This window comes from Mustela erminea, chromosome 12 (assembly GCF_009829155.1).
Source record: "Mustela erminea isolate mMusErm1 chromosome 12, mMusErm1.Pri, whole genome shotgun sequence".
Lineage (NCBI taxonomy): Eukaryota > Metazoa > Chordata > Mammalia > Carnivora > Mustelidae > Mustela > Mustela erminea.
The window spans coordinates 22,146,838-22,162,004 of NC_045625.1; the positions used below are offsets into that span (position 1 = coordinate 22,146,838).

At 36.1% G+C, this 15,167-nt stretch overlaps 1 pseudogene; it reads left to right on the forward strand.

Annotated features, from left to right (window-relative positions):
• The window catches only part of LOC116569952, a 31,932-nt pseudogene extending 16,986 nt beyond the window's left edge, over positions 1–14,946 (forward strand).
• The last annotated feature ends 221 nt before the right edge of the window (positions 14,947–15,167 follow it).

Consider the following 15,167-nt stretch of genomic DNA (forward strand, 5'->3'; position numbering starts at 1 on the left):
TGGCTCAGTGGGTTAAGCCTCTGCCTTCTGCTCAGGTCATGATCTCAAGGTTCTGGGATCGAGCCCCGCATCGGGCTCTCTGCTCGGCGGGGAGCCTGCTTCCTCCTCTCTCTCTGCCTGCCTGTCTGCCTACTTGTGATCTCTATCTGTCAAATAAATAAATAAATAAAATCTTAAAAAAAAAAAAGTTATGCTTTGTACTTATTTTGAAGCAAATGATATTTTAACATACAGTGTATATAAACCAAAGGGAGAAAAGAGTGTAAATTAGTATTTCCTTTCTTGGGACCAATTTAAAAATAATAAATTAGTATTTCCTTTCTTGGGGCCAATTTAAAAATAATACTTTAAAAATATAGTTATTTTTAAAACAGAAGTTCTCCTTCTAGGAATTGGTCTTGTGGAGGCAGTTAAGTTATGTGACCTTGTAAGTAAGGAATTAGGCACTAGGATGTCCATGACAGTGTTATTTATGAGAATAAGAAATTGGAAATAACCCAAATTTCAGATGTGTTATTGGTTAACTAAATCATGATACAGTTACAGCCACAAAAAATTTTGTTGTTGAAATATGACATGGTAATGTTTATAATATATGACTCATTTAAAAAACCTGCTTACTAAACTCTTGTAGGATATATTCCATTTTTATTAAAATATATGAATATAAAACATGGCTATGCACTGAATTGTTCATAGTGACTTTAACTGTATATGGATGATATTAAATTTCTTCCATCTGCTTAACTTTATTTCTCATTATTCTGCAAGACACATATGTGACGAAAAAATAGTGTCTGTTAATAGTTTTAAGAAGTCATGTCTCCAGTTTTAAATGCATCTAGAAATTCATTCTTCAAGTTAGCAGTGCCATCTGCTGATCATGTTGGGAGTGTTCCCTCGAACAACAAAAAATTTGAGAACATAGGAAAGTCAATAATTATCAGAATCAAACATTGTAACATATTTAAGAAAAAAGAGGAATGTATAAGAAGAAATCTTGTGACATTCACTTAGTTTAACTTACGTCTGATACCATTAAAATGGTTTTCAAAATCTGAAATATGGACTCTAATATTCTCTTTTCCCTTTGTTTTACATTGTAGCTCTATCATCTTGAATTTATAGCCTCCCCTTTCATAGAAATTATCCAAGAGAATATGAATTCTAGCCAAATATAGCTGTTAACGAGCAAATTGTAATGAATTCCAAGGGTCAAGTTGAAGTCATAAATAGGAAAATGAATCAGGTCAGAAGTTCAGGTAAAGATAAACAAGAAACAAATAAGGAAAAATTGTTTAGGACAATGGTAGTGAAAAAGAATGTGTCGATGGACCTCTTTTATATGAAGGAGTATCTGTCACAGAGATAAGTCCAATAGCCAATAGGAAACAAAGAAGAAATATACAGCCTACATTTTCCTAATTTGTCCAAAAGGATTTAATAAAAGATTTGTCAAATATATTCACACTTCTGGATTGTATCTACAGTAATCCCCAACTCTATCCATCCTGTCAAAAAAAAAAAAAAAAAAGAGGAGTCCAGATAATATGGGTTTTTACAGCAAACCCATGTTCAACTAATGCTTCATCTTAGCAGTTACACACTATCTTTTCAATAACCATTCTATAACACTATTGAGGCACAAAATCAAAATTGTTATAATTATATTAATCCATCTTTCATGTTGAGAAAACTTCAACAGTATTTGCCCACTTGGGATGTCTATGCAACTGTCCCATGTCCCCTTGATATCTCAGAGACGCTTGGTAGTGATTCTGGTGTCGCAAAAGAAATTGCTCTTTGAGCAGAAGCCTGAACTTCAACATGTCTTTTGCTGAAAAGCATCTCGTGCAGCTTTGTGGGATGTTTTTGCTTAAAAAAAAAAAAAAAACAAAAAACATTATTTTCAAAGTTACTTTTAATCAAGTTGATGACAGTATATTAAAAATATAAATATATTAAATTTTAAATATATTAAAATCCACCACTTAAAATTGGTGGCATCTGGAGAGCCCAAAGCAAAGGCAGTGGTGTAAATTCCAATCTCCCAACATAGCGTCTTTAAAAAAAAAATCAGAATAATAAGGACAAATAAAACTATGCAAAACTTTTGTAGTAGAGGTCCAAAGTTTAAATTATGTGTAAAATTAGAAAAATACAAACAAAAGACCAGTGAACTCATACTCCTGACAGAAGTAATTTGAGAGCAATAGCAGCCCATTCAAAACTGCATGAGAGAGAAAGGGAACTGTCAGTGGACCCAAGATAGATCTAAAAATCACTTTGAGGGAAAGAAAATCAACCCTAAGTGTAAAAATACTGTAGAGGAGTAGTGACCTTGTTAAATGGGCTTAAAAATGTACAGAGGACATAAAGAAGCAATTGGAAAAGAGTAAATCTTGAGGGGGAGATAAGGCTTAAAAAGATGAGAGAGACTTGTCTTGGAAAATTCACAGTGAATGAAAAAAAGAAGCAAAAGAGGGAAATTTAAGATCCTGGAAGACAAAAGGAAATAAAAATGTCAAAAAGCACACATTTTTCTTTACTCCCTACAGAAAAACAAGCACCATCTCGAAAGAAATTACACTTTGTTATATTGACAGAAGAAGGTGTTTTTGAATTAAGAATCTCATAAGGGGCACCTGGCCCTTGAGGAACTGTTCCTCAAACAAAAGAAAAGCAAAGCAGAAGGAAACTATAACACAATATTCCAAGTGGAATTAGATATGCTGAAACCAGCATTTGGGAATTAAAGCAAAACAGAACAGAACAGAACAGATTGGATCAAAAATCCAAGAAACAAAAATAGGAAGAAATAAAATGGGAATTGATCAAACTGGAGCAGGGGAATCATATAAAAAATAAAGACTAAATTATGAAGAACCCAAGGAAGAAAAGATATGAGTGAACATTTAATAAAGTACAATGAATGACAGTAAGAAAACAACAATGGAAATGAAAAATAGAGATTTTTTTTTTAAATGCCAAAGGAAAGGGACTAAGATGGTATTCAATCACAGAAGAACTAGCTTAAGTATAATTGCAGTTTCAGAAGGAGGAAAAATTAAACAATATAACAGAACTAATAGTTAAAAGTATAATCTGATAGACTTTCTGGAAACAAACCAGACCTATATTTACATACGGAAAGGGCCCACCAGATAGAAGGAAAAATTGACCCACCACAATAAATATGGTGATATACCCTATTAGACTTATGAGTCTTAAAGTAGTATAGTTTAAAAATGAGGAAAAAGATTCTCAAGGCCACCAGTTTAAAAAAAAATCAAATAAGTTATAAGAACAAGATTATTAAACCAGCGTCAAATTTCTTAGAGAAACATAAATAAAGCAAGGCATCAGTTGGCAGCATTTTCAAACAGCTCCAAGAAAGGAGGTGTGAACCAAGAATTATGTAAAGGCAAGTTGTCTTTCATCTATTAGTGCTAATATGCTAGAGAGCAGGACATTCTATACTCAACAGCCTTTCTTAAGAAATCTACTAGAGCAAGAGCTTCTTCTAACCAAAGATATGACTGCTGAAACTTCAACCAAAAAAAGGCTAATGGCACACATTTAATATATTCGGTTGTAGATCTAAGTAAGACCAAAACAAAAACGTGGACAAGGATGTTAGAAGAATATGTTGTATGCTATATATTAGAATTTATTCTTTGATGAGTGTAAACAATGCAACTAAAATATGAGAGGAGAAGGGACAGCCAAAGAGGAAGGTAGAATAATTTTGTTCTTCTTTTAATATAGGGAATAGGGGAGAGTAAATGGATATCAGAAAAACTAATAAAATACTGAGTAAAAGGTTAAAGAAGAAAGAGAGGACTAAAGGCATTTAAAAGGAGTAAGAAGAAGGGTAACACTAGAACTTTCTAAATAGCAAAAGAGATTTTAAAAGGTAAAAGGGTGAAGAAAAGATACAATATATAGAAAAAGAACTCAACAAATGTATATTGTAATTATAAAATGATATGATAGACTTGAGATAACAAACACCAAACTGATAATAAGATCTCAAGGAAGGGACATCTGGGTGGCTCACTTGGTTAAGCGTCTGCTTTCAGCTCAGGTCATGATCCTAGGGTTCTGGGATCAAGTCCCTCATCAGGCTCCTTGTTCAGCTTGGAGTCTGCTTCTTCCTCTGCCTGTTCCTCACCCTGCTTGTGCACTCTCTCTGACAAATAAATAAGTAAAATCTAAAAGAGAAAAAAGATCTCAAGGATATATAAAGCTTTAAACTCTGGTTTAAGCCTCCTTAAGTGCATGTGGCAATTACAAAAATTGACCATAGATCATGTCATGAGGAAAATAGCAGTGAGGATCATAAAGTAGAAATATTCTGCATTATCTATCACAAAGCCAAAAAATAAACATTACAACAGAAGTCCAACTGAAAATTTGAAAGCGTTCTGTTCAACTCTTGTCTAATAGATGGTGAGGGAATACAAACTGAAATTACAGAATTTTTGAAAACTCATGATAATGAAAACACTATGTATCAGAATCTGTTGGATATATTTAAAGTACTGTTCAGAGGCAACTTCATAGACTTAAATTTTTATGAATAAAAATGAAAGAATGAAAATAAATGAATCAAATTTCCAGATCAAAATACAAGGGCGGGGGAGACAAACAGAATAATAAAGATAAATAATGCAAACCAAAGAAAGAAATAAGCAAGGAAGTAGTAAAAATAAAATCAGGAATTGTTGAGGTTTAGAAGAGAAAACAGTAGATCTAATTCATAAATAAAATCCCCATTTTGTAGCAAGATAAAATAGACAAAATTCTACTAATTTAATCAAGAAAAAAAGTTTAAAAATACACAATGAGAAATTGAGTAGAAACAAATTGAAGCAGAAAGCATTTAAAAATCACAAGGGACTGCTTTATAGATGTCGATACAAATAAAATTTTAAAGCCTTGAGAAAATAGATAATTCCTTAAGAAAACTATATTTGATTCCTAGGGCTGCCATAACTAAGTACGACAAATTGGTGTTTTAAAACAAATTCTCATTGTGTTCTTGGTTCACCTTTTTTACAACAAGAATGAAAAGCATACCAGAGTCCAGTCCTTTCCTTTAGTTTTGTGTGTAAGTCCTTAAGGAAAAATGTCTTCTTAATTTATTATTTTACGCTTGCAAACCAAGCTTGATGTCTTTGCTTTTCAAGTGCAGTGTGTTTCCACTTATGAGTTTCCCCCTTACTCAATAATGCCCACTGGTCAATGAAATTATCTTAATGTTCTAATCTCAATATATTCTGCTAGTAATGGATTGGAACAGATGGAATAGAGATGGTATTATAATGTGTTTGGCTTTATTGCATTACAATATAATTTTTAAAAATATTTAGGAAATTATATGAAATATGTGCTAAAACTTAGAGGCGCAACTGGAGTAGGTTAAAAGCCTCCTGAAGCAATAATGAGAGTTGGGATAGATCTTGGTTACAGAGTCAGATAATGACAACTGTGACACAGATAAAGTCACTGTGGGTAGGTTAGAGTATGTTCCTTCAGTCATTATGTTTGCATATACACAACACATAAACACACAATACATGCATGTACCTTCATTTCTAAAAATGGGGAAAGTATTTTTTAATAATTATTACTTTGCTCTTATTTTTATTTTATTTTTTTTAAGATTTTATTTATTTATTTGACAGATCACAAGTAGGCAGAGAGGCAGGCAGAGAGAGAGAGAGAGAGGAGGAAGCAGGCGCTCTGCTGAACAGAGAGCCTGATGCGGGACTCGATCCCAGGACCCTAATTAGGATCATGACTTGAGCCGAAGGCAGAGGCTTAACCCACTGAGCCACCCAGGCACCCCTGTTTTTATTTTTTAACTGCCACAATGTTGTATAATTTTTAACTTTTATTTGGTATTTCATGGACTTACAACAAGCCAAATGAATATTTTAAAGAAACAATATTAATTCCTTAAAAATACACACAATTTTAATTCTTAATATTATTTACATTTTGTGATTATTGAGTTTGTATCATACATCTCTTATTGGACTTTTAGCTTATTTTTAAAAATGCTTCAGTATTATAAAATAAGGCTTTTGTGAGAGAATTATTCTCTTTAAGATTAGTTGTAAAAATAGATGTTTTTTTGGTAATATTCCCAGTATTTTAATTGAAAACAAGTCACAAAATTACTGTGAAGTAAAGAAGCACAAAACGATACATTTGCTAAATAGATCCAGGAGCTTATGAAAACATCAATGCAATACACAAAATTCTCATAAGGAATAAGGAAAAAATAAGGATAAGGAATAAAGGATAAGGGAAACACAAATACTTGTTTATGAAGGCTAATACCTTACACTTTCATACCACCAAAAAGGAAAAAATTGCTTGAGTAAGAAAGTAAGAGACAAATAAAATAAATAAAATAAGAGTATAATTCAGAAAGACTGCAGATGAGAAAGACAGAAGTAATCAGCTCACATGGAGGTGTGGTGGCCGCCGATGAGCAAGGAATCAAGAGACTCCTTGCTCTACACTAGAAGGAATTCCAGAAAAACTACAATAACAGGGGAAAATAGGCATTAAAAAGTCACATAGGGGTGCCTGGGTGGCTCAGTCAGCCAAGTGTCTGACTCTTAACTTTGGCTCAGGTCATGGTCTCAGGGTCCTGGAATTGAGCCCCATGTTGGGCTCTGGCTCAGTGGGGATTCTGCTTGGGATTCTCTCTCTACCTCTGCCACACCCCACTCACACTCTCTTGTTCCGTCTCTCTCTAAAATAAATAATCATTTTTAAAAGTCATGGAGATGATTGTCTAAAATGGCAGGATGAGGCCTGAAGTGCAGGATATCTCAGAATAGATCATAGCCAATGTTAAAAAAAAAAAAAAGAGAGAGATTCTGGAAACTAGGTTTCCTCCAGCCACTGCAACGACCAAATGAACTCAGGGTATAAATAACTCTCACAGACGAGGGCAATACCAAAATATAGTCCCTAGTGTTCGCCAGTGGCAGCACTGATATTTGCTGATGGTATTTGCTGCCGAGTTAACATTTTTCTCTAGTACTACACTTAGATGATCTGTAAGTTTAGAATTCCGGGCAGCTCATTAAGATGTACCACTGATGGGAACTTTCATGTCTAACGGCCCATGACAATACCATCAGCCCTTAACAAGGGTCCAGAGCTATTTCTAATAAAGGAGTTGCAATTATTATTATTACTATCACCACAGTTCCTTTTTTCTTTTAAGGGTTTATTTATGTATTCGAGAGAGAGAGAGAGAGTACGAGCCAAGGGAGAGGCAGAATAGGAGGGAGAGGGAGGAGCAGACACCCTGCTGAGTACGGAGCTGGGGCTTAATCCAAGGACCCTGAGATCATCACCTGAGCCAAAGTCAGACACTTAACTGACTGAGCCCCTTAGGCACCCCTCACCACAATTTCTTACTAGAAGTTTGTGGTGACACAAATGAAAAAATCCCTATGAAATGTGAATATAAACATACTGTTTATTGACACCATCTGTTGCGATTGCTTCAGTTTGACTTTTTGCAGGTGGAAGGACACAGATAATGCATTTGGCCTTGACCTACCAAGGTTCTATCACAGAGGTTGAATACAAAATTCTGCCCAAAAGGAATACCAAGCCCCCAAATCTGAGCACTCATACTCCTTCCTCTCAAATAAGGGTCTGGGAATGGAAGGCGCTTGATTTTAAGCACATGAGCCACTGGAGGGCAGCAGAGACACAATTTTAACACCAAGGTCATTTACCATTCATTGACCAATCAATGGATTTATTCTTTTAACACATAAGGAATGACTACTAGGTGCAAGGCATTCACCTTTAATTATGACCAAGGTCATATGTAAACTATTTCATTAATTATTTCTATTGTGAAAGAACATTTAACAGACATTTCTATCTAAATCCCCGCTGTGTCTAGTACAGACTGAAATCTTACAGATTTTTGCATAATACAATTGAGAATCATAAAATTGTAGAATTTTAAAGATAGTATGAAACTTACAGAACACCCATACTTACTAATTTCTCTCCTGAACCATGTTACTATCTTTTCTGGTCATTCCTGTGTGTTAAATGTTTGTTGGTTTTCTTTTGACCTTTTGGTCAAACTTTAGGAAAATAGAGAGGAGTGAAAATGAAAATAAAATGCAGCCATAGGTAACTTTCATTAATGTTTGATCTAATTCCTCCCGGTCAAATATATGTAGATGTATGTTTATTTAATTTTCAGATTTGATCTTGGGATCTATAGATATCGCTTAAAATGATGCTGTAAAACGGGGATGCAATATCCATATCAATAAATTTAAAGAGAAAATACCAATGACATAAAACTTTTTCAGAAGGTCAGTATTTTTAAGGCATCTGGGTGGCTCATTGGGTTAAAGCCTCTGCCTTCGGCTCAGGTCATGATTCCAGGGTCCTGGGATCCAGTTCAGAATCGGGCTCTCTGCTCAGCATGGAGCCTGCTTCCTCCTCTCTCTCTTCCTGCCTCTCTGCCTACTTATTATCTCTGTCTGTCAAATAAATAAATAAAATCTTAAAAAAAAAAAAGTTCAGTATTTTTTATGTTACACTGTGCGGACCCAAACAATTTATCCAGATGGAGTTCTCATCTCTCTACTATTTCTCTAGAGCAGTTCATTTTACTTTCTACCTTGATTTAAAAAAAAAAAAAAAAAGATTTAAGTTGATTTTGGAGATGCCTTGTATTTTGATCCATCATAAAACATAAAGCAAGAAGAAGCCACTTAATATTCTCAGTAGGAAAGATCGGACATTATTGATTTTAGGATGAATCATTTTCCTGAACTAAATAATGAAAATAATATGAATAACTAAAATGTATGAGGTGGGGAAAAGAGAAGATGCTTAACTATGTGCATTTACCATCAGATGTCTGAATTCATGCAGTCAAATAGTGAGGCTAAGGATAATTTTTCTTATCTCACACGCTTGTCATTATAAAATGACCTTACCAAGATGAATGGGAAGAAAGCATAGTTCAACTTTCAACTTACTCATTTAGCAAATTATTATCCTAAGATGTGCCAAGGCTGTATTTCACATCATGAGGTTTTCAGAGCAAACCAAGTGTAGTGCCTGTTCTTGAGGGGTATACAGTCTAGCAGGAGTGAGACAAGGAAATCACTTGCTGTGATACAGTGTAAGGCCCGGAGTGGTGTATGGTGTGTGATAAGTTCACCTTTGCCTGTAGCTCAGGAGCAAAGCATTTGACTGCCTAAGAGGCTCACCTGCCCATGCTTTAGTCCTTGAAGTTTAGCCAAAGAGATGTTTAGGCTAGAAACTAAAGGTCATGGGGAAAGAGTCAGACAAGGTCGGGGAGGAAGAGCATTTGGCCAGGGAAACAGCATGCAAAGGCCTGTTGGTGAATGGTTAGTAATTCATTATCAGCAAGGGAGGCGAGGTAAGCTAAGAGGCAAACGGTAAAGGTCTTTGTAAACCATTATTAAGGAGTTTGAACTTTATCATGCAACTTAATTTTAACTTTACAAAGTGAATTCTAGGGGTGCCTGGGTGGCTCAGTGGGTTAAGCCTCTGCCTTCAGCTCAGGTCATGATCTCAGGGTCCTGGGATCAAGCCCTGCATCGGGCTCTCTGCTCAGCAGGGAGCCTGCTTCTCCCTCTCCCTCTCCCTGCCTCTCTGCGTACTTGTAATCTCTCTCTCTCTCTCTCTGTCAAATAAATAAATAAAATCTTTGAAAAAAAAAGTAAATTCTGGCTCACATGTGGAAAATGGATTCAGGTAGAAAATACCGGAGGATGGAGGTCCAAATTACATCTACAAGATGATGAATACATTTTATTATAATTAAAAGAAAATCATTGATTCGTTCCAAAAACTAATATAGAATCTAGACCTAGCAGGAGTTTGATGTATATTTAATAGTGACTGAAGGGATGAATAGATCTGTAAACAATTTAACATCCATACTTAGTCTTCCTTAGGAAGACAACTGGCCTATTCTTACTCTGTCTACAACAATGTCAATATCACTATCCTAATGCCACTTTTTTATATTTCTAAATCAATATCACTGACTCGGAGTTGCACACATTGAAAAAGTCAGCTGCCTAATCCTCTACTACCACTGTCAAGAATTGGAAAAGTTTTATTTTTTTAAAAAAGATTAATTTATTTCTTTCAGAGAGAGAGAGAGGGCCCAAGGGGTCCTGGGGTGGGGGGTGGGAGGCAGAGGGAGAGAGAGAATCTCAAGCCGACTCCCTAGTGACCCATCCCATGACCCAGAAACCATGACCTGAGCCAGAGTCAAGAGTCAGTTGCTTAACTGACTGGACCACCTAGGTGCCTTGAAAAAGTCTGATTTTTCTCTAAGAGTATGCTTCCGTTTCATAGAGGAAGAATCTACTTCCTTTGTTGGATTTCTTTTACTGGTGTTACTGCTCTAGTCTATCAGCTTCCCTTGGGGAGTTTATTTTGGCAGTCTAGTCATTTGTTCAGTGTTTATCCATAAAATGGACAAGACTAGATGAAAATTCACCCCATTTTATAGTTCCAATTAAAAAATGAGACCTGCATCTCCAAAAGGCATATTATTGCACAGATCATACATACAGCCCATAACATATTGTTCCCTCAGGTACTAGTTAGCTTTAGGGTCAGAGGGAAAATCAGAAGGGAAATGTCTGATTATAACAAAATATTCGTGTAGCACTGTGTTTCTTGGGTAACAAACATCCTCTTTGTCTGCTGTTTGTTAAGAAACAAGCTAGGAGGAATGGAAATTCTTTTTCCAATTTATTTTCTTTAAGAAACTTTTTGATGGAATAATTTCAAAACTGCCGTGCCTGGGAATAACATTTTTTAAGCATGGCAAAGTATTATAGGAGCAGATGGTGCTGAAGGACTTCTTAAATATGAGAGAAAATTACATCCAAACAAAATACAGTAAGTCAAGGAGACACTTGAGTTATCTATAGCTATTAGTATTTTAATTTGATCATTTGGTATCTGTGATGTTCCTTGGAACTGCTTAAATATATTTCAAATTTGTCTTTTGAATTGCAAGTTAATTGTAATTTGTTGTCAGAAAAATAGAAAGGAAAACAAACTGAGTAAGAGCATTCCTTCAGGAATTTTTAAAGATGCAAAAAATAGTTTTCACATATAGTCATGAAAGGCACATGATATTTCCAAGACCCATATGGTTTGAGTAGAAATATTAATATTTTCTAAGCCAAAAAGAAAAAAATTAAGTGGATGGAATAGTTTGCCTTTTATGCTTAAATTCATTCAAAGGTATTCCATCATTTTAATCACACGAAAATATATTTGAAAGAGCATTCAAACAATTGCAACTGCCTCCAACCCCCACCCTCCTGGGGTAAGTGAATGTTATTCTTCCTATTTGCATATGCAGAAAGTAGAAATTAACTATTCATGGATCAGTGAATATAGGTGATTCTCAGTTTCACAAGGATAAATTAATGCAGGTGATAATTGTGAGAAACATCAGAAGTTAATTCTGTATGGGTGAATGGTGGGAGGGAAGTGGACGATTTAGGAGGTAGGATTGTTGAAGATAATAACTTTGTTTTGGACATGTGGAGTTTGAGATGCCCACAGAAAACTGGATGGTTGATCCAAGTTGTTAATGATTTAACAAGTCGAGAGTTTGGAAAAAGGTCTGGGCTGGAAATGGAACTTTGCATGTCATGAATATCTGAAAATGGATGAGGCCACTCAAGGATAATGTGTAGAGTATGATAATATGAGGCCAAAACGCGAGTATGCATCAGAAAAGCTTTTAAGTGGTGGGAGGAGAGGGCAGAGGCTAAAAGCCTGTCAAGAGAAAGCAGATGATCACAGGATGAGCAGTTTCTATCACCTACTGACATTAATGGCAAATATTTACCAAGTAAAGTCAAGCATGACAGTCTTTACAGAAATGGTGTTCTTTTCTTGACAACCTTGCAGTGAACACGTTGAAGTGGAATGTTCTAGCTAATTTCATGTTTAGCATGAATCCAAGATGAATGAAAAGGAAAACAAGGTATGCAAGTATAGAGCATAGAATCAGGTTCAGTTTATATTCCAGGGAGCAAGTTCTTGAGGAAAGCCAAAGCTAGAAAGGAAACCAAATGACAATATTGGGAGCTACGCGGTGGAAATGACAGTTCTGGTCAGAATGGCGTATTCAAGAGCTAGCAGCTCCTAGTTTACCTTGTCCAGAGTTCACATGAAAATATTGACAAAAATCAGGAGATGATGACAATCCAAAACAACAAACAGTGAAAATGAATATTAACAAACTCTTAGAACCCAGAAGAAGGGATGCATGGGTGGCTCAGTCAGTTAAGTGTCTGCCTTTGGCTTGGTCATGATCCCAGGGTCCTGGGATCGAGTCCCACGTTGGGCTCCTGGCTCAACAGGGAGCCTGCTCCTCCCTCTGCCTGCTGTTCCCTCTGCTTGTGCTCTCTTTCTCTATCTTACACAAATAAATAAAATCTTAAAAAAAAAAAAAAAGAACTGGGAAGAAATTTTCAGTAATTCCTGGGCCAACAAAGGTTGATTTATTTTAAAAAATGAATAGTGCTCTATATAATTTTCACTTTGTGGAACGGAGCTGCTCCTGGCACACAATGGTCTGTGGGATCACTAGTTACTACTGGAAGCCTCAACTTCTTCATTAGTAAACCTTACTTACTAGGATTTCTGTGGATTAAAGGAGCTAATGCAGACTAATTGCTTATCAGAGAGCTTGGTACAAAGGAATTAATAAATAGTCAGTAGTTCTTAAATGGATCTTACCCCAAGTTGCCAAAAATTATTGATTAAAAACAGGAAAGAAGGAGCATTCAAAATAACAAATGTTGACAGTAGAGGTTGACCGCCTGTTGCCAGAATCTGGGAGGAATGTTCTCTAATCACTAGCTTGAGTGAAACCCCATTTATGAAACAAGTGGGTTTTTTTCTGCTTCTTCACCTTGTGAAACAAAACTATTTATTACCATCATCACCAACGTATAGAACTTCCTCTATGCCAAGTACTGTGTGACGTGTGTGTTCACTTGGGCTCTAAGCATCCCCGTCCCTCAGCCCTGGTCAGGGCATCTGGAATCTATGGAATCACATGCAAATTACGAATTTTTCTGGAGAGAGGATCTATAGCTTTCGTAAGCTTCTCAAACTGTTGTGTGCCTTCCTCCTGCCCCCATAGACTAAGAAACAGTGTCAAGTAGAACCTTCTCATTTTACTGAGAGCCCAAATGGGCTGTCACCCCATCAGGTCTTGTTTACTTGTATTGATCACCCAGAGCCTCTATACCCTCAATCATGAGCTTTCAGACTGGTGAGAATGATCCTAATTTTGCAAGGGAGAAATATACATATTACTGATTTTATTTTTACTAAAATCTGCCTAATGTCTTATTCCTGGATTTTGTTTTGTTTTGTTTTGTTTTGTTTTTAAAGATTTTATTTATTTATTTGACAAAGAGAGATCACAAGTAGGCAGAGAGGCAGGCAGAGAGAGAGGAAGGGAAGCAGGCCCCCTGCTGAGCAGAGAGCCCAATGCGGGACTTGATCCTATGACCCCGAGATCATGACCTGAGCCGAAGGCAGCGGCTTAACCCACTGAGCCACCCAGGCGCCCCATTATTCCTGTTTTGAAAGATGGTTTTATCACAATCTTTATCATTTTCTAATAGATCTCTTGCCATTTTTATATTGGCCACTTCCTCTAAAATCTAGAATCTTGAGTCTAAAAGGTTCAGTTATCACACTACAATGCCATTCTATTTGGTTATTTGCTTATTTCTCAGAATTTGGAAGTCACACATTCACATGTTTCCAAAAAAGCCAGCAGTTCCTTAAACTGAAGCCATTGCTTTAAAATGTGTATGAGAAGGTCACAAAAGGAACCAAATGTTCTCTCTCCACCCTATTATGAGACCTTCACTATCCAAAAAATAGAAAGCACTTAACGAAATTCAGGGATTGATTTGTCATTTACGTAAAACTGGATAAACACTTGCAGAGTAGGAGTGTAAGAACTGTTGAGCCTGCTAACTTCAAGCCTAGAAAATAAAAAATATGAGAGCTGAAACTGAATTCTAAAATTGTAATATTAGAACTCTTTTGTGAAAATGGCCTCCAAATAATTACTTATTCAAAAGTCCGGTGGTTCCAATTCTTACTCTATAGGCACTTTTCAGGCACTGATTTTTAAAAACTACCACAAGGCTTACATTTTTAAAAAAGATTTATTTATGTATTTGAGAGAGAGGGAGAGAGAGAAAGAGTGGCGGAGGGAGAGAATGGTCAGGCAGAGTCCCCATGGAGCCTGACTCCGGGCTCGAGCCCACCCCCTATGAGATCATCTGAGTTGAAACCAAGAGTTGGACACTTAGCCAATTGAGCTACCCAGGAGCCCAAGTACAGAATGTATTCTTATGTAACTAGGGCGCTTCCCTAACTTATAAATGCCAGTTTTCCACTGGACCCCCAAAGGATGTCTATCTTTGGCCACTCCGTGAGAGGCCATGAAACTTTGATTTGTGCTCTGAAGAATCCTGGAAAATACAAATCTGTATCTGCCTTTGCTCCAATTTGCAACCCAGTGCTCTGTCTTTGGGACAAAAAATCCTTTAGTAGATATTTAGGCACAGGTCAAAATAAATGGAAGACTTATGATGCTACCCAGCTTGTAAGGTCCTACCCAGGTGCTCAGCTAGACATAATAATTGATGAAGGAGAAGATAACCAGTTCCTTCCAGATGGACAGTCACTACTTGGTAACTTCATAGCTGCCTGCACAGAAAAGAAAGTCCCTGTTGTTTTTAGGTTTAAGAGGGTTATGATGATAGCTACAGCTTCACTGAAACCTTTATTCCTGATCACATCAGAGATCATTCAAAATACCCAAATGCATGAAGAACTTAAGAGAATTTCTTCAGGACTACAAAAAAAAAATGTAATAAACAGAATTGCAGGGAAAAGGGATTTTAAACTGTTGGATTTCATAGTGCTACAAATTCATCACCCATAGTTGAATCACTTTCTGAATAAACATATAAAACCTGAAAAAAGTAATTTTGAATTTCTCATCCTATGACTTTAAGCATTTTTTCATAATTTTCAAAGGTCATGAAATT